Source organism: Jaculus jaculus, chromosome 11, assembly GCF_020740685.1.
Source record: "Jaculus jaculus isolate mJacJac1 chromosome 11, mJacJac1.mat.Y.cur, whole genome shotgun sequence".
Lineage (NCBI taxonomy): Eukaryota > Metazoa > Chordata > Mammalia > Rodentia > Dipodidae > Jaculus > Jaculus jaculus.
This window is the reverse complement of record NC_059112.1, coordinates 67,241,398-67,265,185: the sequence shown is the minus strand read 5'-3', so window position 1 is coordinate 67,265,185 and position 23,788 is coordinate 67,241,398. Positions and strand designations below refer to the sequence as shown.

Sequence of the window (23,788 nt, the reverse complement as noted above, 5' to 3'; positions counted from 1 at the left end):
AGGCTGAGGCACCCGATGTGAGATTAGCACTTGATGTGATACACCACCATCCTATACTCTCACTGATTTTCTCTTTTCTTCCTCAATCTCAACTCACACCCAAGTCAACAGCAAGAGTTTTAGAGACTGAACCTTATCAGTTCTTTCTAGAGCAATTTAGTTTAGATTTTGTGGACGTTGCCCAATTTTTGTATCCATCCTTCACCAGCTTGTGTACCATTTGCTCCTGCCATCGGGAAGTAAGTGTGCCTGGCACAGCAGATCTGTACACAAAGCAGCACCAGCTTTTGGTAAGCACCGGGCCACCTTCTCATGCCACTTGCAGGGTTCCTGCTGTGGTGGAGCTTGTCCCCTGGGCCACTGGCAATTAAGAGAACACCCACTCCAGTAAGAAAAACTTCAGCTTTGTTCAGTCTATAATGCATTTTAATACAATATTGTTCACCACTCTTCTTGAAGTCTTCTCTCCACTAATGTCAATAATTCAGAGACGATCACTCAGAATAGGAAACAGCACATTATGTAGGCTATGGCAACACAAATTGGAGAATTAAGGAGGGAGTCATGCATATGCAGGAGGAAAAATATTGCAGGAGTAAAGTGAAGTCTTTCACTTAAGGAATTTCCTTAAGTGCTCCCAGAGCCATCATGAGAGAGAAGCTGGGAGTGGTTATTGGCAAAAGGACCACACAGTCTTCAGACTAGCACACAGCCTGAGGTTGGGGGAGATCTCACAGAGAGAGCACTCTCCTACCCAGCGCTGCTCCTATGAAAGGGTGCAGGCTCACCACAGTCTATCACTATCCACCCTGCTTCCAGGAGCACACAGACTAGCGTTGGGTGGGGAATGCCACAGGTCCTGCAGATAAAACTGTGGCTTGGCTCCCTATGCACTTTGCCAAGTCACCCAGGTGAGCTAGCAAATGGGAATGTTTTCACAAACATTTATGTTTTTCTCAGTCTGCAACATTTTCCTTTTGGCTTTCAACACAGCACTTGCCCCAGTAAAGACTACTTTGCCACTTGCAAGGAATCTAGTATGAATGCTCCCTTTAAGGTGCTGGAGTGGTTCTTTTGAAAATTGAATGCAAATACTCTTGCCCCCAAATTCTTATGTTCACAAGGTGTAGAATTTTAAATATGCTCACACACACACACATCCCAAATTCAGAGTGACCCCTGGTCTCAGTGACTATTAAGCAGTGAGTCACCCATGCCTGTATACACACATTTGCCTCCAAGGCATGTATTTGCATGCACGTAATACCTAAGCCAAAGAGTGTTTAGAAAGCCAAACTACTGTGACTGGGGATAGCAGCCATGAGAAGTATCCATGCTGGATCTTGTTGTGGCTGCTCAGGGTTTCTCTAGCCAGTAAAGCCAAGTTATGGAAGAATTGTGTGCATAGTTACAAGATGTATGTGCATCCACAATCATGCCAAAGGTACCTGTCTGCATAGGACCTAATACTGGCATCATAAGCAGTTCTGGATCTGCACATTCCTTCTTAGTAAAACAGTTCTGGAGACCAGAAGTGTGAAGTGGGTCACACTGGGCTAAAAGGCAAGTGTCACGGGTATCATTGATCCAGATGCTCCTGGGAACTCCATCTTGCCTTTTCCACACTCTAGAGAACAGCTGCACCTCTTGATGCATGGCTCTGCCCTCCCCCCTTCCCATCCTCAAAGGCTTCTTTTAAGGACTTCTGGATGACCTTGAACTCACAGGGATAATCCAGGACAATCTCACTGTTCCATGATCATTGGCTGAATTACTTTGCCAAAATCCTGTTATTGTTCCCCTACCATACCCACTTTGCTCCTTCAAGTACTTCCCATACTGTTGATGTGGGTGGTTCTCAGAAAGCAGTTGATCTAGCTCCCATCACTAATCTTGTGTACCTTGGTAATCTCACTGCATGCCATCTGTCCCCAACCTTAGGACTGGGCCATAGGCTGCCTTAGCCTGGCTTTATGTTCACTTTGCAGGTGTTTCTGCCTGCCCTGGATTCCATGAGAAGCTTTACAGGCTGTGAAGCATCATGTCTATTTAGCTTCTGGGTTGCACTAGCACAAAGCATTGCTGAAGACAAATTTCAAATGTTTGTTAAATAAAATAAAAGCAGTCAGAAAGGTGCTGTTACCATTGGAATATATGGAGGAGGAGGAAGAAGGGGGAGGAGAAGGAAAAAGAGAAGACCAGGAGCCATTCTACACCTTCCCAGAAGGGAAGAGGAGACCTAGCAATTTATGTTCCCCTTATATCTAGTCTTTCCTGACTAGTTTCACCCTTGGACCAGAAATGCAGAGAAGGGAGCTGCGTTTAGCTTCATACCCCAAGTCAAGAACTCATACTCAGATTTAATCAAACAGGTTAACACACAGTGTTCTGTCTTAGTCTGTTAACTCATCGTATTAATTCGAAATGTGTACAGCTCAACATCTCTTTGTACTCTACTGGCTGAGGCCTGAGCTATAAGTAACTGACTTTTATAACACACTCTGTTCATTTTATCTGGCCATGCCTGAAAGAAAGAAGATGCAGTAAGATAATTCCAGGTTAATGTAATGTACTCTGTCTATTTAGAACATAAGAATGGCACAGCAATTTTTATTCACAAAAGAGTTGTTTGTCTCTGACTAAGTCTGGCTCATATGAGTAACCTTATAAAATGAAGGAGTTTGCTTTTTCTGCAATAGCTTGACATTTATGATTGCTTAGCAGATGTTCTAGACAGCTTTAGGTTCACTGAGATAAACTTACAGACTATGCACAGTTATGAAGAAAGGGATTTATTGAAGCTTACAGATCCAGGAGAAGTTCCATAATGGCAGAAGAAGCTGGCCTGCTTTCATAGGTCCAAGCAGAGAGACAGAGAGAAAGCCACAAGCCAAAATCCCAAAAGCCACCAGCACACTTCAGGAACTCCAGGTGGAACTAGGCACTTTGCATATCTTTAGATTGGAATTTAAAACACACCACCACTTCTTAAGATCTGCCCAGTGACACCTCCTCCAGCCAGTGGCTGCAGATCCAAACTACAAAGTAATGAAACACTGAAAATATTGGGGGGCCATCTATTCAAACTACCCTAACAGATAAGAAGCTAAAGGAGACATGTAGAAGCAGAATGTTATACCAGTGGGTCCTAGTGTGGCAAGCTCTTGATAGTATAGACTGGCCATCACTTGTCCACCCCCTCTCAGGCTGAAAACATGAAAAATACTCACATATAGCCCCAAGATAATAGGAGAGGAGCAGCACTTAGCAACCTGCCACAGAGAGAGGAAATAGAAAGGAATGTTGTCCCAGTGCACAGGGCTTCCTTTCCACTCCTGGGCTTTGGGTAGAATCAGTTCAGAGGTGTTTCTGTGGCCTCACTGTGACAGCACTGCAGGGATTCTCTAGGACATCATCAAGTTCTAGTGTTGTGAGTGAGTTTAAGGGGAGCTAGATTTGTAAAATGTGCTCTTAGGATGAATATCTCTTTTGATGCCCTTCTCCTAGTTCCCTGGTTTAATTTTGATACACTTTTGTTCGGGTCTGAGAATCCCTGAAGAAAGACCCCAGACTTAATTAGTATGTAAAAGCAAAGAGCATTTATTCTGTAGAATCAGCCAGCATGTGGGGGTCAACCATTTAATGAAGAGCTCGCAGGCTTCTTTAAGCATAACTAAGGAAGGTTTTGGAGGGCAATTAGTTCTACAGTTTGATTGGCTAATTTGAACAAGGGTTGTATTTGATTGGTTCTAAGATCTTCCAGCCTGGGTTTTAAGGAGAATTTCAAGTAGGTGAGGTAACCCTTATTATGACTGGTCTACAGTTACATCTGTACATCCTTGATTGGTTGGGGCCAAGAAGCCTTGAATTTTCAGGAAGTGACTCAGCTTTCCTCTGGCCAGGAGAGTCATTGATTAATGATTTATCTATTTCTGGCCCTTTGTTCTAATTTTAGGCCTATCCTGGGAGGTGTTTGCTGAAGCCTATCATGGTGTCAATTTAGTCTTTCACTTTGTATTTCAATAATTTATTCAATGTATCAAAAACAAAGCAAAACCTGAGCCTGGATAGTGCCTAATATAAAGATATGCCTCTAGCTACTGGAGGAAAATACTCTTTGATCCATTAATGTAAAAATAACTTTGTGGTTTATGATAAACAGCTTTATACTGGAAATAAAACATGAATTTGTAGAGCTGCCCTTAGATGCACTTGTTGATGCATACATAACTATCATTATATAGCACGCTGTCTCCCCACCACCACCATGGTTTTTCTTTTTGTGGTGTGTCGCCTGTGTCAATAGCTAACTCTTAAATGGAAAATTCCAGAAATAGATAAATCATTAAGTTTTAAATTGCAAGCTAGTTTAAAAATATTTTTATTTATTTGTAAGGAGAGAGAGGGGAAATGTCACACCAGGGCCACCTGCCACTGTAAATGAACTATGAACTCCAGATGCATATGCCACTTAGTGCATCTGGCTTTACAAGGGGGTACTGGGAATTTGAACCCAGGCCAGCAGGATTTGTAGCAAGTGCCTTCAATAGCTGAGCCATCTCTCCTGCCCCACAAGCTAGTTTGATAGTTTGTAATTTCATGCCATCTCGCTATCTCATCCCGAGTGTGAATCATCCCACTACTAGTCACTTGGTAGCCATCTGGTTATCAGGCCACAGTGTCACAGTACTTGTGTTGAAGCAACCATTAGTGGCCCCAGCATAAGTTTTTGTTATATTATGTTGGTACATGTGTTCTATTTTTTAAAATTAGTATTGTTATTATACTAGGGCTTTCCAAAGGAACAGAACCAATAGAATCTACGAATAATGATAAGGGTATTTATTGGATTATCTCACATAGTCAGAGATAGGATAGTCTCACAATGGCACCAGCAAGCTTCCCGGTCTGTGTCTTTTCCTATGTGGACCTCCAGCCTATTAGATCCACAGTGAGGGTGGGTCCTCTGCACACAGCTCACTGAACACATACTGATTGTCTCTAGAAAATTCCTCTCAGACATGCCAGAAGTATGCTTTGACAATTTTGTAGGCATTTCTCAATCCAATCAAGTTCATGACCAAGCTTACCCAACAATCTATTACTATGCCTAGCCTAGTTCATTAGCTTTGTCATGGGCATGTATTTATAGGAGAAAATGGTGAATATGGGGTTGGCTACAACTGTGGTTTCAGGCATCCATTGGAGGTCTTAGAACACTGTACTTCATCAAAGCGGAGATGATAGCAAAGTACTTATCTATGTAACAGGATGCAAGGAGTAGGTTTTCTTCAAAAAATATTTTAGTCCCTACTACCTTCTCCAAAGATCCTTTGTTGGAGAATGGCCCATGCCAAGTGCCAGGGTGTCTACCACTTGCACTGGCTGAAACAGAGGGTAGCCCTACCAACTTTGCTTTCTGAGTTATCAAACCCAGTGCTTCATAGACTCCAGGTTCTAATGTCAACCACACTTTGAAATAATGTTCCTCCGTTTCAGTGGCACTGATGACACTCAGACCTCTTGAGAGAATTCATTGTCCTGTCATTAATTTCCCTTTTGGTGGTTTGGTGACTGTCATTGAAGCCTTTTCTCACTTCTTACCCCTCAGAACTTCAGTGGTTCCACTCAGCAGCTAGAAGTTCTCAGATGTGATCCCCGGACCAGCCCAATCAATGTCAGCTGGAATTTGTTAAAATGCCAGTTCTCAGACCCCATTCCAGGCTTATTGGATTAATACTCTGTGGGTGGGCCCAGTAGGTTGTGTTTAAGGATGACTTTTAGGACATTCTGCTAAACACCCATGTTTGAGACTAACTGTTCTAGAAAAAGGCCCTGTAAGACACCTCTAATCTACCTCTGTCAACCATTGTACCCCATCCCCAAGTGTACCCCACATTATTGTCTGATCCCCATGCTGGGCTGCCTCCTGTGCCCTGGTCTTCCCTGTGTCTTGGCTTCTCTCAGTCAGCCTCAGTCTCTTGCATTGAACATCTTGTTGCTGGCACAAAGCATCTAGCCAAAAGCAGCTGATAGGAGGAAAGGTTTTTATTTGGCTTACAGCTTCAAGGGGAAGCTTCATGATGGCAGGGAAAAGATGGTAAAGTAGAGGCTGGACATCACCTCAGGTGGACAACAGGAGTAGGAGAGTGACCCAAGCCCTAGCAAAGAGGAGCTAGCTATAATACCCCTAAACCTACCCCACCAACAACACACCCCCTCCAGCAAGACTCAACCACCCAAATTGCCATCAGCTAAGGACCAAGCATTCAAAACACATGAGTTTATGGAGGACACCTGATTCAAACAACCACAAGGTCCTTCCTATAACTTTTCCCACCTCACCCAGGTCATGCTTCTACTTATAACTTGTGTATAATGATCTGCACCCAGGCCTTCTTCTATAGTCTCAGATCATCCTTAGTTTCATGCTCTCATAGTTTGCATTATGTCCTCCAAAACTATATGTTGAAGTCCTAACCCTGAGAGCCAATGAATGCCCCCTAATTTACAGAGTCTCTGAAGATGTGGTCAGGGAAGATGAGGTCATTTCAGATTAGTATGGGGCTGGGAGATAGCTCAGCAGTTAAAGGTGCTTGCTTGGATTAACATGGGCCTTAAATCCAATGACTGGTGTCCTTATAAAAGAGCCATGTGAAGATTCAGGCAGACAGAGGCAAGAACAGTGCTTAAAGGCAAAGGAGTAACTTATTGGAGTGATGTAGTTGTAGGCCATGAATCAAAATCCGAAACTAGAAAAAAAATATGAAACTAGCCAGGCATGGTGGCACATGCCTTTAATCCCAGCATTCAGGAGCCATGAGTTTGAGGCCACCCTGAGACTGTTTAGTGAATTCCAGGTCAGCCTGGGCTACAGAAAGACCCTACCTCAAAATAACCAAAAGAAAAAAAAAATCTGGGCCTAGAATGAAGCAAAGAAGGGTTCCACCTGGAGTCTCAATGGAGTCTTGCTGACACTGGACTTCCAGCCTTTAAAACTGAGAAGCCGGGGTGTGGTGGCGCACGCCTTTAATCCCAGCACTCGGGAGGCAGAGGTAGGAGGATCGCTGAGAGATCGAGCCCACCCTGAGACTACAGAGTGAATTTCAAGTCAGCCTGAGCCAGAGTGAGACCCTACCTTGAAAAACAAAACAAAACACAAAAAAAAAAAAAAAAAAAAAACTGTGAGAGGGGTGTGCAGTGGAGTAAGTAGAACAGAACTCCAGGTTTGTTCCCCACCTCTTAGTTCCCTTGTTCCAGTATATGTGCTCCTTCTTGGAGTGGCCTGAATCCTATATGCATGCTATAGAAATAGGTCTTTTGCTCCACCTTCCTGATTGAACTGGTCAAGGGTCCCCAATTCCTGGATCCTCTGCTCCTGAAGGTGCACACATGGAGAGCAAGTAGGCCAGAGCTCGTTCCCCACCTCCCAGTTTCCTGGTCCCTGTATCCTTGCTGCTTGCTTGGGGCAGACTAGGCCTTGTGTGTGCATGGTGCAGAAGTAGGCCTTTTGCTCTGGCTTCCTGGTTTACTGGCTCCTGGATCCCCAACTCCCTGTTCCCCTGAGCTTGAGGGTGCATGGGCCACTTTGGGAGCTGGCTTCTTGCTCCTGGATTCTGGTTCCCCAATCCCCAGCTCCCCTGTGCTACAGAGTGCACACAAGCAGAGTAGGCATGCGCTCCCAGTTCCCCAAATCCCAGTTCCCCAGGTAACCTTGAGGCACTTGCAACCACCACAATCTGCACATTGAAGTTATAATCCCATCCTACTCCAATATGACCCACATTTAAAACAGAACACTAACTGAAGAAACTACAAGGACAAATACTTGCTTTCTTACCTATAAAATAAGACTTTTCCCTGATATTGGTAGATCACAATGCAAAATATCCAATGAAAGTCAGAAAACTGACAGATACCCACCAAAGATATCTATTTCCACAATGGAAGCCTCTGATGAAAACATAGAGAAAATAACAGAAATTGGATCCCAAAATGAAAATACAACAAGCTATGTGACCCTGATCAAGTGAATTGCTGAACTGGAAACAAGCCATCAAAAAACCAACAATCACATAAATGAAATTGAGCATAATCATTTCTCACAGCATACATCTTTGTAACCCGGCTTAACTTAATTGAAGAAAACCAGAGAGGCTTCAAAAGAGAAATAAATAAAATGAAGGTGAGTCAACAAATAGAGGATCTAAATACCACCTGATTAAGCTTTATGAAGACATCATTAAATGCAAGAATGAATTCCAGGAAGTATCAAGAAAATCAGACCTCTAACTGAAATCCTACTTCCAAAGAAGAAAACAAAAATTGAATAGAGCTTTAAAACCTTCTCTCTAGAACCCCTCACTCACAGGGTCAACCATGTGGAGGACAGAACCTCTGAGCTGGAAGACAAGAGAAATCAACTGGGAGGCCAAAATTTTTGTTAAGATGAAAAAAAGCATACAAACAATACAAGGGAATTGTGGGATACCCTAAACCAACCAAACATCCAGATCATGAGTATACCAGTAGGAGAGGAAATCCAGGACAGAGTCATAGAAAACATATTCAACAAAATTATTGAAGAAAATTTTCCCAAGCTTGCAAGAGAGAGGTCCATTCAGGTACAAGAAGCTCACAAAACACCAAACATATAGGACCAAAGAAGAAACTCTCCAATGCTAAAAGCAGCAAGAGAGAAATAACTCACTACTTACAAAGGCAATCCCACCAGAATTACCTCAGATTTCTCAAGGGAAATCCTGAAAACCAGAAGGGCCTGGAATGGAGCATTTCAAAGTCTAAAAAACTATGGCTTCCAACCCAAACTACTATACCCAGTGAAAGTATCCCTCATAATAGATGGTGAAAAGAAAAGTTTCCATGAAAAAAGTCAGCTGTATGATTATATGAACACGAAGCCAAACCTATAGAAGATACTTTAGGGACTACTCCACACAGAAGAGTCAAACAACCAATCTCAAGAGCAAACAAGAATATCACAATAACCAAAACTAGATCAGGCTCAAAAAAGTACAAAGTTCAAGAAAGCACCACCCCCACAAAGCACTCCATCATGGGGGAGATTAAATTGAGCCCCACAGTTATAACCTTAAACATTAATGGTCTTTAACTCACTCATAAAAAGACACAAGGTAACAGAGTGGATCAGAAAAATGGACCCTTCTTGGGCTGGAGAGATGGCTTAGCGGTTAAGCGCTTGCCTGTGAAGCCTAAGGACCCCGGTTCGAGGCTCGGTTCCCCAGGTCCCACGTTAGCCAGATGCACAAGGGGGTGCACGCGTCTGGAGTTCGTTTGCAGAGGCTGGAAGCCCTGGCACACCCGTTCTCTCTCTCTCCCTCTATCTGTCTTTCTCTCTGTGTCTGTCACTCTCAAATAAATAACTAAATAATTTAAAAAAAAAAAAAAAGAAAAATGGACCCTTCCATCTACTACCTTCAAAAGATCCACCTCACCTCTAAAGATAGACACCTCCTCAGGGTGAAAGGATGGACAATGATATTCCAAGCAAATGGAAGTAAGAAAAAAACTGGTGTTGCTATATTGATATCCGATAAAGACAGACTTTAAACCAAAAGTGCCTTAAAAAAGGAGCAAGAAGGCCACTTCTTACTCATCAAGGGAACGATCCAACATGAGGACAGCACAATCATAAATCTATATAAACCAAACACAGGTGCACTACAGTTTATAAAACAAAACCTTGAATTTCAAAGGGGAAAGTGCCAGTGGGGGGGAGGTATTACCATGGGATATTTTTTATAATTATGGAAATGTTAATAAAAATTGTGAAAATCTAAAAAATAATAAATAAAAAAAAAACTACTTGACAACAAACCAGAAATAAACACCAACACCATCATAGTTGGAGACTTAAGTACTCCACTATAAATAAACAGATTATACAAGCAGAAGATCAACAGGGAAATAATAGATCTTAAAAACACCATAGATTAACTAGGCTTAAAAAACACCTACAGAACATTCCATCCCAATTCTACATAGTACATATTCTTCTTAGCAGCCCATAGAACCTTCTCTAAAATAGATCATATATTAGGACATAGACCATACCTGCGTAAATTCAGAAAAATTGAAGTAATTTCCTGCGTCATATCAGATCACAATACTTTAAAGCTAGAAATGAACAAGAGACATAACAGGAATTCCACAAGCTCCTGGAGACTGATCAACACACTTTAAAATTAAGTGGGTTGTGAAAGAAATCAAAAAAGAAATTTTAAAATTTCTAGAGTTAAATGATAATGAAAACACAACTTACCAAAACTTATGGCATATGATAAAGACAGTCCTAAGGTGAAAATTCATAACACTAAATGCCTTAAAAATGAAGAGAGACCCCAAATTAATAACCTAACCATTCACCTAAAGGCATTGGAAAAACAAGAATCCAACCCTAACAGCTCCAGATGGAAAGATATAATCAAGATGATGGCAGAAATTAATGAATTAGAAATTAAGAAAATCAATGAAACAAATTGCTGATTCTTTGAAAAAAATAACAAGATTGATAAACCCTTGGCCAATTTGATTTTTTAAAAAAAGAAGTCTCATATTAACCAAATAAAAAATGAAGAGAGGGCTGGAGAGATGGCTTAGTCACTAAGCACTTGTCTGTGAAGCCTAATAACCCCAATTTGAGGCTCGATTCCCCAGGACCCATGTTAGCCAGATGCACAAGAGGCACATGCCCCAGGAGTTCGTTTGCAGTGGCTGGAGGCCCTGGCACACACATTCTTTCTCTCTTTCTCCTCCCCCCCTCCCTCTTTCTCTCTCTCTCTCTCTCTCTCTCTCTCTCTCTCTCTCTCTCTCTCTGTGTCACTCTCAAATAAATAAAAATAAACAAAAAAAAATGAAGAGAGGTCACAACAGACATCAATGAAATTGAAAGAATCATCAGGAATACTTGCAAACATCTACTCCATAAAACTGGAAAATCTGGAAGAAATGGATAAATTCTTGGACACATACCATCTACCAAAATTAAAGTCAGATCAGATTAATCTCCTAAACAAACCTATCTCTCCCATAGAGATTGAAAAGGTAATTGAAAACCTCCCCAGAAAGAAGAGCCCAGGACCAGATGACTTCTTAGCTGAATTCTATCAAACCTTCATGGAAGAACTGAAACCAATATTTCTCAAACTGTTTCACATAGTCAGAGAATAGGAAATGTTGCCCTACTCCTTTTATCCTAATACCAAAACCAGACAGATACAACAATAAAACTATAGGCCTATATTCCTGATGAATTTAGATCCTGAACAAAATCTTCACAGACTGAATTCAACAACATGTGGAAATTGGTCAAAAGAATACCCCACATAAATAAATGCAATCACAAGAACCACATGATCACTTCAATACATGGAGAGAAGGCCTTTGGCAAAATACAATACCGCTCCATGATCAAAATGCCAGAAAGAATAAGCATGGGCAGTTTATATCTCAACACAATAAAAGCTATATGTAAAGTACCTAAAGGCTGAATAATACTTAGTGGGGAAAGGCTCAAGAAGTTCCCATTGAGGTCAGGAATAAGACAGGGGTGCCCACTCTCACCTTTGCTCTTCATCATAGGACTAGAAGTCCTAGCCCAAGCAAAGAGAGAGGAGAAAGAAATAAAGTGGATACAAGTTGGAAAAGAAGTCAAATTAGCCCTACACATAAATGACCCAAAGGTCTTCACCTCAAAACTTAAAAAGGTGGTTAATTTCTTCATCAATGTGCAGGATAGAAAATCAACACATAAAAATCAGTAGCTTTCTATATGCAAAGGAGAAATATACAGAAAAAGAAATCAGCAAGGCTGTCCCATTTTCAGTAGTCCCCCAAAAATGTATACCTTGGAATAATTAATCAAGGATGTGAAAGACCTATAAAATGAAAACATTAAAAAAAAAAAACCTCAATAAAGAAACTGAGGGTCCCCGCGGGCAGGGTGAGGGACGGCCATATTTGCCGGTGCCGCTCGGGGGATGTCTTATGAGCCGAACTGGACTGCGCACATGCCCAACACCGCAGGAAGCGTCCACTCACCTTCTTCTAGCATGGCGACATCCTCGCAGTACTGTCAGCTGTAGAGTGACTATGGGCCACCATCGCTAGGCTATACCCAGGGGACCTGGAACAGCCAGGTGCCTCGGAGCAAATATGCTGAGCTGCTAGCCATCATTGAAGAACTGGGAAAGAAGATCAGACCCACATTTGCAGGGAGCAAGAGCCCCATGGAGTGGCTCAAACGAGGCATCCTCCACGCCTAAGGGCTGGTTCTGGAGTGCTTGGCTGAGACAGGACGCAATGCCAGATCCTAGTCTCATTAGATCTCAAGGTCCTGTCTTTCTACAAGATGGGAGGTTACAGTTCATCTCTCCTGTTGAGACAAAACTCTGTTTTCAAAATGGTAACAGTTTAGTTTTTTCTACCATGGTTCACTAAGCTCTATACCTACACCCTCAAAGATTGGGAAAAGATCTTGCAGTAAAATTTGCATTTTAAGTCATTAGGATGACCCAAGGTTTTTTTAAATTTTATTATTTTTAGCATTGACTTAAAGATGCATGTGACATTACTTTACAGAAAAGTGTCCTAAAGCCAGTGTCTCCCTTTAACCTTCTTTTGAACACATTTGCATCACCTGAATTGGTCTGCTCCTTTTCTTGTCCTTGCTTGTCTGACTCTGAGGACTCGTTGTGCACACTGACAGCGCGCTTCACTCCTAGCTGGCTCACCTGCCACACCGCAGATCCTGCTCAACAGAGCTTTGCTTAAGCATGGCATGACTGAGTGCTTTGAAGTCAATCTTAAAGATGCACAAGTTATAAATATGAAGAAAGAGCAATCTACCAAACCTGACAAGCACCCTGAACATTTTCATACTAAGAGTGTATATTTCAGTTCTATGTTTATTGTAAGTTGATCAACACATCTGGAAGAAAGTGACTAACATTGTTTGCATCTTTGTATGTATTTATTACTTGATGTAATAAAGCTTATTTTCATTAACAACAACAACAAAAAAAAGAAACTGAGGACTTGAGAGGATGGAAAGACCTCCCATGCTCCTGGATAGGCCAAATTAATATTGTGAAAATGTCAATCCTACCAAAAGTAAAATACAGATTTAATATAATACCAATAAAATTTCCAGCATCATTCTTCACAAAGATAGAAAGAAAAAAAAAAGATCTCTTAAATTCATATGGAATGGTAGCAGACCTCGGATATCCAAACATATTCTCAGCGAAAGAAACACCTTTGGAGTTGCTGGCGTACTGGATAGGCAACTTGAGGCTCAGACAATGAGGATGGAAGGGTTTAGGGAAGGGGAGGTTGGGGGGAAATAAACACAAAACTAAACCCACAATAAGCTGGTACTATAGAAACCTTTTTCCTTGAAGGTAGACTAAAAGATATAACCCTCAACAGGACTATAGGGGCAGTGCCCAAAAAGAAGAGCACTGGGGGGGGGGTGAAGCTGAACCTTAAAAAATTTTGGCTCTGATCTATAACTCCCAGCACCAGAAATAGGTGCTACCGACATTGAGCTGTTGATTGGAGAGACCTACAAGGGCCCCAAAACCAGTTAGTCTTCTGTCAAAGCACTTGATCACCCACCTGAGGTAAAAACGAAGACACTATTGCTGAAGACACCATATGCTGCTGACACAGAACATGGAGAGACCGGGCTGGAATTTGTAGGAAAGACAGTTTGCAGACAGCATGAGCTTCTGGGGTAAAGTGGCCAGCAATGGTGTGAGCAAGCAGGGGTCTAAACTACTCGAAGCACCAATCTGACAAAATATGCCCACCAGTGCAATGAAGGTACACAACCTTGATGGGTAACCAATGGCTTTCTGATTGGCTAAGAGATCCAATCAGTGGAAAGGAACCCATATCTGGAGCTGTGAACCAGCTCTGAATCCTATAGAGACAAAGATTATGCTCTCCTGTGTCAAGCTCCTATGCTTATCCAATTTAACCTATGCTGACTTCACTTTGGAGAATTCTGTTTTTCTTTTTCAGATGGTAGGAGGAAATAAATCATCCTTTGCATCTCAGTCAAGGCTCAGGTGAAACCACAAAGGAATTGGGGAGACTGGCAAGAGTGCTGCTTCCATGGTGAGCCTGATAATCAGCACCAGGGTGTAGGAGACAGACCCTGAGGATACTCAACAGCTACCAAAGCAGAGATCCAGAGGTTCCTAAGATGTTATCACTGAAGTAGACTTAAAACTCACCCACCAAGGCTCGGGGAATTTTGCAGAAAAGAAGGTGAAAAGACTGTAAGAGCCACAGGTTGGCACGTCATACCCAGAAGCAGTGCCTCCCCCCCAACAACTGACTGCTGCTCCCACAATGCATAACCAGAAGCAGTGCCCCCCCAACAACTGACTGCTGCTCCCACAATGCATAACCTACAGCTCCCTGGGGAATGCCAGCAACCTACCTGAGGAGGATCCCCTGTGGAAGGGGGACAGAAAGGAGGGAAAAGATGGTACCAACACATGATGTTTCCATACAAAGTATGTTCTAAATAAAAAAACAATAAGAGGAAAAATACCCATTATTTTGTCACCCAGTTTGTTGTCCTTTGTTATACAATCCTAGCACACTAGCACATATGCCCTCCCAGAAGAAGGTTGTCATGTTTCTCATCCACAAGACCCCAGTTATGAGCCTAGCATAAAACCCTTGCTGTAAAAGCCAAGGGCTCATTCTGTCTTCCATCTTACAGCTATGCCAGAAGCTAGTTTGCTTTTTACCTTCTCTTAGAAGGGGTTTTGAGCCCTGTTTTTGCAGCCTTTATGCAGCATGGGGAGGAATGGACTCTGGAGGCAGTCCTTTCTACTACCGACTAGCCTGTGCCTTGGACAAATTTTTTTTTAACATTTTATTTTTATTTATTTATTAGAGAAGAGAGACAAAGAGAGAGAATGGGCATCCCAGGGCCTCCAGTCACTGCAGAAGAACTCCAGATGGATGTGCCCCCATGTGTATCTGGCTTATGTGGGTTCTGGGGAGTCAATCCTAGGTGCCTAGGCCTTGCAGGCATGCTTTAACCACTAAGCCATCTCTCCACCTGACAATCTTTTTTTTTTTTTTTTTTTTTTTGGTTTTTGAGGTAGGGTCTCACTCTAGGCCAGGCTGACCTGGGATTCACTATGGAGTCTCAGGGAGGCCTCAAACTCATGGCAATCATCGTACTTCTGCCTCCTCAGTGCCATGATTGAAAGCATGCACCACCACATCTGGCTCTGACAATTCTTTTATTTGGGGCAAGTTACCTCAACTTTTTTCCCCCTTGAAATAGCAAGAAGAATACTTACCAGGAAGGTTTTTTGGAAAAAAATGTTTATTTATTGGAGAGAAAAATAAAGAATGGGTGCACCAGGACCTCCTACCTCTGCAAATGAACTCCAGATACATGGGCCACTTTCTGCAACTGGCTTTACATGGGTACTGGGTACTGGGTACTTGAACTCAGGCCATTCAGCTTTATAATTAAGTGCCTTTAACCATTTAGCCATCTCTCCAGCCTCCATAAAGGCTTTTGTGACATAGTAAATCTTTACTGACAACTTTGTCATCAGGTGAGGCCCATGGAATTATATAAAGAGATAGATATAGATGGCATAGATAATAGATAAGTGGATATAATCTTTGGTCATGAGTCCCTCCTAGTGCTTTACAAGATGCTTTATACATAAGCACTACATGAACACTTGATCTGATTTGATAATGATTTAAGGAACAGGTTTTTTTTAATTTTTTTTTTTTTTTAAATTTTAGAGAGAGAGAGGGAGGGAGAGAGAATTGGCATGCCAGGGACTCATCCACTGTAATAGAACTCCAGACACTTGTGCCACCTGGTGGGCATGTGTAACCTTGTACTTGCCTCACCTTTGTTGCTTCTGGCTTACACTGGATCTGGACAGTCGAACATGAGTCCTTAGTCTCCACAGGCAAGTACCTTAACCACTAAGCAAGCTCTCCAGCCCAGGAACAGTTTTGTTACAAAAAAAAAAAAAAAAATCTATTTAGTGGTGTAATGAATCCAGTTATCCAGACTTTTTTTTTTTTTTTCATATAAGGTCTCATATATCCCAGCTGGCCTCAAATTTTCTATGTCGCTGAGGATGACACTGACCTTCTGATCCACCCAAGTGCTGAGATTACAGTCATATGCCACCACGCTGAGTTTATGGGGTACTGAGAATTGAACCCAGGACTTCGTGCATGCTAGATTGCTAGGCAAGCACTCTACCACCTAAGCTACATCCCCAGTCTGACTCCAGTTTTCTTTTTAAAAAATATTTGTATTTATTTATTTGTTGCAGAGAGAAAGAGAGGGAAGAAGGACAGTAGAGGGAGGAAGAGAGAGAGAAAGTGACAATAAAAAAAAAGGACTACACCAGAGCCTCTTGACATTACAAATAAACTCCAGACATATGTGCCACGTTGTGCATCTGGGTTTATGTGGGTACTGAGGAACTGCACCCAGGCTGCCAGGCTTTGCAAACAAGCACCTTTTAACCACTTTGTTATCTCCCCAACCCCACAAATCCAGTTTTCTGAAGGCATTCTGTACTTTCTCAAACAGGACTGTGAAAGCGGCCGGCCTCTCTCCTTCCCAAATTGACTGCAAATCAAACCCAAAATCAAAGTGCTGATAAGTCCTTAGAAGCCCAAATGGGGAAGGATGCCCAATACATATATCAGGGATCATGGTAGGCACAGCTCTTTTCATGGACCACAGGAGCAAAAAAAAAGAAATCTATAAATAAAATGCACAAAGCCAGATTCAAACATTGTAAGGCATTTAGTTCTAGACTATAGCACAAAAAATGCTCTTTTACACATAATTAAAAAGAAGTCTCCAGCAAGCAGCTACTAATACCTTCATATTATACAGCCACAAAATCACTTGCTTTGTTTGGCTTTCTTAGCCAGGAGCCTTTTTCTGGACCTTGCGAGAACAACAGGCTCAGCCTCTGGCTGTGGCTTAAGAACAAGCTGCAGCTTCCTTGTCTGCTTTGCAGATGGTATTTTTGGGTAGGGTGGGATGCTGGGTACTAAGGCATTGTGGCCTTTACCACAGCCTATTCTCTGTGCTGGGAAAGCCAGGGCTGTCTCACCTTCCCCAGTGTTACATTCAACTCTTTAAAAATGAATTTTGGAGCCAGGCATGGTGGCTCATGCCTTTAATCCCAGCACTTGGGAGGCAGAGGTGATGTGAGTTTGAGGCCTGCCTAGGATTACAGAGTGAGTTCAAAGTCAGCCTAGGCTAGAGTGAGACACTGCCTTGAAAAAAATATCTGGGGCTGGGCAGATGGCTCAGTGGTTAAAGGTGATTGGTTTATTGGTCTGGATTTAATTCCCCTGCCACCTACAGAAAGCTATACAGCCATTTGTTTTCAGTTGTAATAGACTCTGCCACCCCTCTCCCACTGCAGCATATGCAAATAAATTTTTAAAAATTAAAAATAAAATGACTTTCATGAATTTACTTTGCACTATGCAATGTAGCAACTTCTTATATAGGTCACAGAGGGATGTCTAGTAGGCAAGAGGGGCTAACTGACTCTGAGATGCTAACCTAGGGTCTGAGAATTGAGCTTCTATATTCAAAACTGTTATTTATCACACCCCTCAAATCTCATCAAACTAACTATGGGAAAATGAGATATGGGATGAGACATTCATAGCCAGTTACTTTGGGCTGGATTAACATTTTTCAAATGTTTTCACTTCATGTCTTTTTCAATGCCTGCCTGTGAGTTTGTTTGTGCCAGTTACCAAGGGCTGGTGGAGAAACACCTGCCTGGTTCAGGGTCTATGTTTGGTCTTGTTTGGTGGAGGGTGTGTGTTGTGTGTGTCTCCTGCCAGCTCGCCTTTGTCAACTATTGTATAACGTGAGCTTATTACCCTATTTGTAACTGTCCTTTTCAAAACTATTAAATCGTGTCAGATTTTATTGTTTCTGTTTTCACCAACAGCATTTTAGGATCTGTCCATGCTGCTTTGTGATTATTTAGTTCCTTTGACTCCATGTACTCATCCCTGTTTTGTCTGCCTACTCCCTAGGGTGAACCCCTAACTGTCTCCAGTACCTCCACACTACCCAAGATAGCTTACAGTGAATCCACATTATCAAACTGTGATGGTTAATTTCTACTGTCAGCTTGACAGGATTTAGAATTACCCAGGAAACAAATCTCTAGACCTGTCTGCAAGAGGTTCTAGATGAGGTTAACTGAGAGTAGAAGACCACCCTGTGGTTTGAACTGTCATATGGGCTGGCACCCCAAGCTGAATGAAAAGGACAAAGCCAGCTGAGCACCAACATGCATCACTCTTTGCTTCTTGTCCTAACCTTGAACATGACCAGTTGCTTCTTATTCCTGCCACCACACCTTCTCCACCATGCTGGCTTGCAGCACCTCAAACTGTGAGCCAAAATAAACTCTTCCTCTTGTCAATTGCTTCTTGTCAGGCATTCTGTTGAAGCAACAGGAAAAGTAACCAACACAGAAAGTTGGTGCTAGAAGTGGTCACTGTTATGATAAACCTGACCATGTGGTTCATAGGACTTTGGAATTGGCTTGCAGGAGGAATGTGGAAGAGTTCGGAACTTTGGGCAGTAAGCAGAGCTTAATGGGCCAGTCTGATGGGAATTGGAAGACCAGAATGCTAAGAGACATGCAACTGGGCTAGTGGCCACTGCAGTTAAATTCTGGCAAAGAATCTGGAAGCATTCTGACTGTGTCCTGAGACCTTGGATGAGGGTGACTTCAAAACTAATAGACCTGGGCTGGAGAGATGGCTTAGCGGTTAAGCGCTTGCCTGTGAAGCCTAAGGACCCTGGTTTGAGGCTCGGTTCCCCAGGTCCCACGTTAGCCAGATGCACAAGGGGCGCATGTGTCTGGAGTTCGTTTGCAGAGGCTGGAAGCCCTGGCGCGCCCATTCTCTCTCTCCCTCTATCTGTCTTTCTCTCTGTGTCTGTCGCTCTCAAATTAAAAAAAAAAAAACAAAAAAAAAAAAACTAATAGACCAGTTGTTTGGTGGAAGAAATCCCAAGACAGGATAGCATTCAGACTGTGACATAACTACCACTGATGTTTTGGTTTTATTTTTTTAATGTTTTAATTTTTTATGAATTTATTTATTTGAGACAGAGAGAGAGAATAGGCATGCCAGGGCTTCTAGATGCTGTAAACAAACTCCAGACACATGTGCCACCTTGTGCATCTGGCTTATGTGGGTACTGGGGAATCAAACCTGGGTTCCTAGGCTTTGCAGGCAAGCATCTTAACTGCTAAGCCATCTCTCCAGCTCCACCACTGACTGCTTTGATCCAGGTCTACAGTGAATGTACAACAAATGGAGCAGACAGATCTAAAAAATATGCAATTTGGCCATGAAAAAGGTGTGAGCCAGTTTAAAGTAGCTATAATTGTTAAAGAGATTATTTTCATTAACATGAAACCTCATTTTCTGCATTAGGACAGCAGGAAAGGTGTCCTGAGGATAAGACCCTATCAATCAAAGGCTCCCTGCTGTGAAAATACAAATTTATTTGAAAGGAAAGTTCCTGAGCAGAGAATGCTGCCAGAGGGGGTTCCCTGCCTCAATAAATTTCCTCACCATGATAGACTATATCCTCTTGAAGTATACACTGAAATAAACCCATCCTTAAGTTGCTTCTTGTCAGGTTATTTTGTCACAGCAACAAGGAAAGTAACTAATACAAATTGTAATCCATGGCACACTCCTACCCCCACAGTCTGGCCAATACTTGTACTGTACATGCATGTGCTATGTTTTATACATTAGTCTCTACCAGCACCTGAGTAACATACTGTATATGTTATAGCAGCTATTTGTCTCTAGGTAACAGGAATTTTACAGCTCCATGGTAATCTTATAGCATCATGGCATACATATAGTCTAGATGTCACCTCCCAAGTCTCTAGACTAGAGCAGTTATTCAGTCAGACTTTCAAAGTATATAAGTCAACTCTAATCAAGTAACCCAGCCCAGGAGTGGTGTATAGTCTGTCCCCTCCTTCGGCTTCCTGAGGGCAGATAATGCAACTGTTTTGCCGCTGTTTCTTGCACCTCGCGTAGTACTTGAAATACAGTGGAGACTTCATCAGTACTGAGTAGGTACTTTTGAACAGCACAGCCTCCTTACTGGAGGATTTTAAATCATGGACGGCCAGGGTTATACACAATCCTCAAACCACAGAGCAGAGCACGAGGCTCTGCATTCAAATGATGATAGTCCTGCTTTGTGCAGACTCCTGGGGCTTATCTCAGCCAAGCCAGCAAGACAGACTCAGAACTTGTGACTTAGCGGGAGGAGGAGGGGATAAGCCTTTGGAGAGATGATAACAAGAACGTGCACAGATCTTGATATGGGATAAGTAAAGTACAACCAAAAATACAAAAATCCCATTTTGGATGGAATCCAGACTTCAAGAGTATTTAGTGAAAATAAGCATATGAAATCAGCAAAGAAAAAAACCTCTTTAAAGAGACAAACTGACTTAGCTTAGAGTTTTGTTTAATGCAGTTGTTCCCATCTCCCCCCCCCCCACACTCATCATGAAAAATAGGTTCCTGGTACTTCACTTTCTTTCATGTATTTCAAAGGAAAAAATACAACTGGTAATCTAAATAACATCTTCAGTTCTATATTTAAAATATGCTCAGTTGTATCAAGAATAAGGAAGACCTTTGTGGGTTGGAGAGATGGCTTAGCAGTTAAGGCCCTTGGCTGCAAACCAAAGGATCCCGGTTTGATTCCCCAGGACCCACCCATGTACACCAGATGCACAAGGGGGCTCCTGCATCTGGAGTTCATTTGCAGTGGCTGGAGCCCTGGGGTGCGCATTCTCTTTCTCCCTCTCTGTCTTGCTCTTGCAGTCTTTACCTCTTTCTCTCTCAAATAAATAAAATATATTAAATTTTTTTAAAAAAAGAATAAGGGGCTGGAGAGATGGCTTAGCGGTTAAGCGCTTGCCTGTGAAGCCTAAGGACCCCGATTCGAGGCTCGGTTCCCCAGGTCCCACGTTAGCCAGATGCACAAGGGGGCACACGCATCTGGAGTTCGTTTGCAGAGGCTGGAAGCCCTGGCGCACCCGTTCTCTCTCTCTCCCTCTATCTGTCTTTCTCTCTGTGTCTGTCGCTCTCAAATAAATAAATTAAAAAAAAAAAAAAAGATACTACATTCTGGAGCCGAATACAAGAAAACACAGATTCAGATTTCCTTAAATAGCATGTTCTCATGTGGTAATAATTCCATGAAATATTTGTACTAACTAAACAAAATAAAGTCATAAATTAAGACATTAAAAAAAAAAAGAATAAGGAAGACCTTTGTGAATGCTTGTAGCTGATTTACTGACATGAAGGTTGATCCTCTCATTCTAGACATCATTCCTGGAGGGTCACATCCACTTCCACAGCTCCAGCCACCTCTGCTGCATCCACCTACATAACACCGCCCCCTGGACATCCTAGATGTCCCCTGCACCAAACTGAACCCATCCAGCTGTTTATTTCCTCTCTTCTCCTGCATGGCTTCCCTTCCTACCATGCCTATGATAATTTGAATTCATGTCCCCATAGATTCAGGTGTTTTATTGAAGCATGTAACTTGGATTTCCAGTTGCCTGGCTGGAGATGTCACTAGGGGCAGATCCTGGGGTCCAGCCCTAAGGTATGTGTGGGGTTATCTGGTTTCCAGGCAAAAGGTATGCAGAGCAGTCAGAGCTCTGCCCAGGTTCCTACTGTTGCTGCCAGACTTGTGCTTGTCATGTTTGCTCTTTGCTGGCTAGTGATGGTTTCTCTCTGACTGGAGGTATGTAGGCAGCTTCTTCCACCACTGATGGGATTTCCACCCTGGATCTGAAAGCTTGAAATAAGCCACTTCCTCCCCTAAATTGTGCCTGGTTTGGATGTCCATCCCAGCAACGTGGAGCTGATTACGACAGTGCCCAGTTCAGCTGGACACCTGAGAGAGTGCTGGCCCTAGTGGAGGAGGGAACACGTGGGACCCAAAGCCGGCTCCAAGGGCTGAGTCAAAAGCCTTTCAAGGCCTAGACCCGCGGGCAAGCAGGTGTTACCTTCTATGATTATTTGTTGCGGCATCACTGTGGTGCAGGGTGTCAAAGGCAAGGCCCACCATTCTGTGATTTTCTGTGGGCCAGCAGCAAAGACACTGAACTTCAGCAGTCTTTTAGAAAAGAACTTGAAACTCTTCTCCAGTCATTGTCATGCATATCTCATTGAAAGCCTCTGAGTGTTTACTGGGTGGTTAAGGAGTAAGGAAGGTAAGCAACCACTCTGGTTTGGGTTGTGAATGTCCCAGGAAGGCTCATGTGTTGAAGGTGGGGTTGCTATCTGTGGCACTGCTGGGAGGTGTGTAAGCAAGCAGGTGGAAGTTAGGTCACTGTGAGTGTGCCTTGAACTCTTACTTTTCCTTCTTCTCTTGCCGCCCCTCTCCCATGAAGTGGACGGACCCCCCTCTACCTCAGGCCCCCATCACCATGAATACCTCACCTTAGAGGCATCAAGAGCAAGTCATCATGGACTGAAGTGTCTGGCTTGGAATAAGTATTTCCTCACATTTTGTCACAGTGATAGAAAGCCAGTTAACACAGGAATCTTCATGAGTGTCCACAGTCCCCTTCTTTTCTACCCTTGCTTTTGGGCCAGACTCTGGCTTCCAGCAGTTTCTCATACTCAGGACCATAGATTTCAATGTAATAACTACTTTTTGTCTGTTCATGGTTTGAGACAAGGGGCCTTGAGTTCACAAATGATAAACCCCATACCTCAGCCTCCCTAGGGCTGGGATATTAGGTGTGTGTTACCATACTCCACTCTTCTACAGACTTCAATAATGAAAATAGTGACACTGCCTCCCATGTGCTGGGATTAAAGGCGTGTGCCACCATACCCAGCTAAGCCCTCTTAAAAATAATTTATTTATTTGGAAGAAGAGAGAGAATTCCAAGGCCTCTGGCTGCTGCAAATGGATTCCAGATGAATGAATGCATCACTTTATGCATCTGGCTTTACTTAGGTACTGGGGAAATGAACACAGGTCATTAGGCTCTGCAGGTAAGCACCTTTACGGCTAAGCTATCTCTCCAGCCCGTAAGCCACTTTTATTTCTCACCCTACTCTTCATAGTACCTTACATGCTATAGCTAGTTATGAATAATGTGGTTTCCATGGACTCTGGGATTAAGTTTTAATGCTTCTTCAATAAAAACAAAGTTTAAGACTGGGAAGATGAAGCCAGGCGTGGTGGCGCATGCCTTTAATCCCAGCACTCGGGAGTCAGAGGTAGGAGGATTGCCATGAGTTCAAGGCCACCCTGAGATGACAGAGTTAATTCCAAGTCAGCCTGGACCAGAGTGACACCCTACCTCGAAAAACCAAAAAAAAAAAAAAAAAAAAAAAAGACTGGGAAGATGACTATTAAAGATGCTGGTTTACAAGCCTTCTGACCTAATTTAATCATTCTCAGTGCTCATGTAAAGCTGGATGCAAAAGTGGCACATGTGTCTATAATCCCAACACACCTACAAACAATGGGTGGTGAAGCCAGGAGAATCTAGAAGCTCATACACAGTAGCAAAAACAAGAAAAAAAAACCTGTCTCAAAAGGTGGTGAAAGGAGAGGAAAAATACAAGATTGTCCTCTGACCGCTATATATATATGCCCTGG

General features: G+C 42.7%; 1 protein-coding gene and 1 pseudogene across 1 annotated transcript in view; both read left to right on the top strand.

Moving 5' to 3' along the window:
• The window catches only part of Rarres1 (retinoic acid receptor responder 1), a 55,143-nt gene that overhangs the window by 5,825 nt on the left and 25,530 nt on the right, over nucleotides 1–23,788 (top strand). The gene's annotated exons all lie outside the window — the stretch shown is intronic.
• On the top strand, nucleotides 12,021–12,356 carry LOC101614165 (annotated as a pseudogene).